The following is a 3,550-nucleotide window of genomic DNA, read 5'->3' as shown; positions in this document are numbered from 1 at the left end:
TTCTGATATTTGATGACTTATTTTGGATAGGCCTAAACAATGCAATGTCCTGCATTTTCTAAATATGTCGGGGATGAGCGACTTCAAAGTCGATATCTATCTCTAAAGGGCAGAGGAATACGCATTGTATACATCTTTTCTATCATGACAAACTTCACTTTCGAAATAATATTTTGATAAATGGCTAGACTCCGTAGAACTAAGATTAAAGATGAAACACTGATGAAATTGCTGTATTGATGTCAGTTTGACGCTTGTGTTTCAATATGTGCTAAACCTCATTATTTTCTTTTTTTTAATGACTTGTCTTGGAATTCGGTAATAACGATAAAGTATGACACATTTCTTGGATTGACCAGCTTACAGACACTGTAAGTATTTCAGACACAATCATTGTAACTCAGCAATAGTTCATTTTGTAAGCATTGAGGGAGTTAATTGAGTAGCTAAAATACAATAATTTAAATCACTTAAGGATTGAAGATGGCCACCTTCACAACTAGACGCTTCGTCATCGCTGTTGCTAAGTGAATAATAACGTGGCTCAGTTGACCTGTATTTTTCCGAGTTTATGTATATTTTGACAAACGAAAGTTAGCATTTTTGTATCTTGCATTAAATTATCAGGAATGGCTTTAATTATGGGCCAAGTTATACGAGTTTAACCTGATGTGGGTTAGTGTACGCTTTATAATTCGCGAAGATGATTACCAAAAAGGTAAACTAACCGAACCCATGTTATATTCGTATAAATTGTCAGAGAATTAAAGTCATTCCTTAAATACACATCATCCCCAAGTCGTCATTAGTATATGTATAAAGGCTCTCTATATATTAATTGAATATAGATATATTCTTACAAAACACTGGTGGAATTGCCATATATATGGCAATCTGATGTTTGTGTTTCAGGAAAGTTCATGCTATGTTCTGTTAATAAGATGTGGCGGATTTTCCTTAGTGAAAATCCAATTTTTTTTTTCTGAAATATACTGACTAAATCTCCAACTCAATTCAGTAATTATATGTTACAGTTCATTATTCTCTTTCCTTAATAATTTGGCGGGGAATGGTATAACCTCATTAGAAAATGTTACATTTCTTGGACTGACCAGCTTACGGAGTCGCGGATTATAAAGCGTAAACTGACCCAAACCAGTTTATATTCATTTAACTTGCCCCAGAGTTAAATTCATTTCTGAAATGTCCAACATCCCTAATCCGCAATTTCTATAAAGGTTCACTATGTATCAATTGAATAGATATATATTTTTACAAAACACTGATGGAATTGCTATATAGTTGACAATTTGACGTTTGTATTTCAGGACAGTTCAGGTTGTGTTCTGTTTACAAGATATGACGGCTTTTCTGAGTGAAGATGCGATCTTTTCTGTTCTAAAATATATTGACTAAATCTGCAACTCAATAGTAATTATATGTAACAGTTCAGTATTCTCTTTCCTTAGTAACTTGCGGTCGAATTGGATAACCACGATAGAGAATGGTACATTTTTTGGATTGAACAGCTTAAAGACACTGTAAGTATGTTTGTCACGATAATTAGAACTCAGTAATAGTTCATTTTGTAAGCATAGAGGAAGTTCACTACTATCTATTAGTATTATTTATTTTGTATTGCTTAACGGAGTTATAGTTAAAGATGAAATATCGTACAGTGATTAAGTGAGATGGACTGATGAAATGTGACGAATCAATATCGTTACTACTACATGTAAAACAAAATAGAGTGTCGATCAAACAAGAACCCCTAAATATACCAGGGGTGGGATTAGGTGCCCAGGAGGAGTAAACATCTCCTGCCGACCGTTCACTGATGTGATGGATGAAGTATTAGTAACAAAAAAGTTGTTGTAGCAACATATGGCCTTCAATTCGACATTTAGATACATAGAAGATGTATTACCTATCTAAAATAATAATTTGCAATCACTTGTGGATTAAATACCGCATATAAGACTTTTTTTTTTTAATAACACTGTTACGTTTTTGTTTTGAGATTTTAAGAAATTATAAATAAAATGAATTATGTTAATGGTAGAAAAAAAGAACATACCATATTAAAATTAATTGATAAAATGTCACTCTCAAGCATAAATTACACAGCATCGGTTACATTTCTACAAGATCAATCCTCGTTTCTGTGGCATGTACTGTAGTTGACTGGTATTTCCAAGAGTAACAATTTAACGTTGGAATTACGTTAGCATATTTATAACTGTTGCAGGCTGTTCAAAATAACATATATTGTTAGCATTCAAAACCACCAAGAAAGCATATTTTTAAAAAAATGAAAACGCATAAATGATAAAAGAGAGTTCAATTCATGTGATCTAATTCTTGTAAATAAACATTGTATGTGTGTTTGTATGTATATCTAAAAACTAGCTGGGATTTATACTCAACATTCACAAATATTAATGATATGAACAAACTTTATGATCTTTTTTTTTGGGCAAAATTTCTATTTTTTCTAAAAAAAAAATATGATGCATACTAAATCTGCGACTTGAATCAGTGAAAGATAACTGAGAGTATCATTTATGCACAGTCCCAAAGTAAACACATTCTTAAATAAAAAAAATAGAAAAGACGAATACTATATGAACGAGAGAAAAAAGAACCGAATATACATATACAGAATAATCAGGGTTAAAAGGGGACGATACGCAAATCACCAATGCAGATGGGAAACATAAAACATACAAAGATGTACGGGGACTATAGAAAACATATATACAAAAAGAAGAATATGGGGTTTGAAGCACTAGCATGTTTGTAAAAGTAAAATTAAAAAGGGCAACAATAATAGTTTGAATTTAAAAAAAAAAAGATTTATACAGAGAATCGTCAATATGCATTAGCTACATTTACACTTTACTTTTCCACACCAATTTAGGATATGATTTGAGAACGGACTGTATCATGAGAATTTTGGTAACAAAAAATAAATGGATAAATACTGTTGAATTTAATGAATATCTGGCTTGACATATTTTATGTCATTGCATTCAGTTATCTTTACATTGGTGAACATGTTGAAATGGCTATCGCTGTACAGGACTAGATACATGTAGAGTGTGTCCGTGTTTAACTTGATAGGCTCTTTAGGCCTAGATGTGAAAAGAAATACCCTGTGATATGTAATGATTTCTAAAGAACCAATTTTGTACATAAGTGTACCTCTGTGTACTTCACGCTATAAAAGGATACGTCACGATGTACATGTTCGAATAGTTGCATCACAGGGGATATGCCATACTATTTTGTCCCTATTTAATACCGCTATCAAGTGATGAACTGCATACGTGTAAATATTCCTGTCGAAATAATAGCATATGATATTATGTTGTTTTCTTTAATTTATATTTAGTATGCGTGTAAGTAATACTTGATATTATATTGTGAACTTAAAATCAACCCTAATCTGAATGTTTATTGAATTTTCAATTGAAACCAAGTGAATATATGGAAGATCAACGAATATAAATTGTGCGAAAGTTTAGGTACATTTCCTATAGTCAGTAAT

This window comes from Ostrea edulis, chromosome 8 (assembly GCF_947568905.1).
Source record: "Ostrea edulis chromosome 8, xbOstEdul1.1, whole genome shotgun sequence".
NCBI classification, from domain to species: Eukaryota; Metazoa; Mollusca; class Bivalvia; order Ostreida; family Ostreidae; genus Ostrea; species Ostrea edulis.
Note: the sequence above shows the minus strand (reverse complement) of the source record.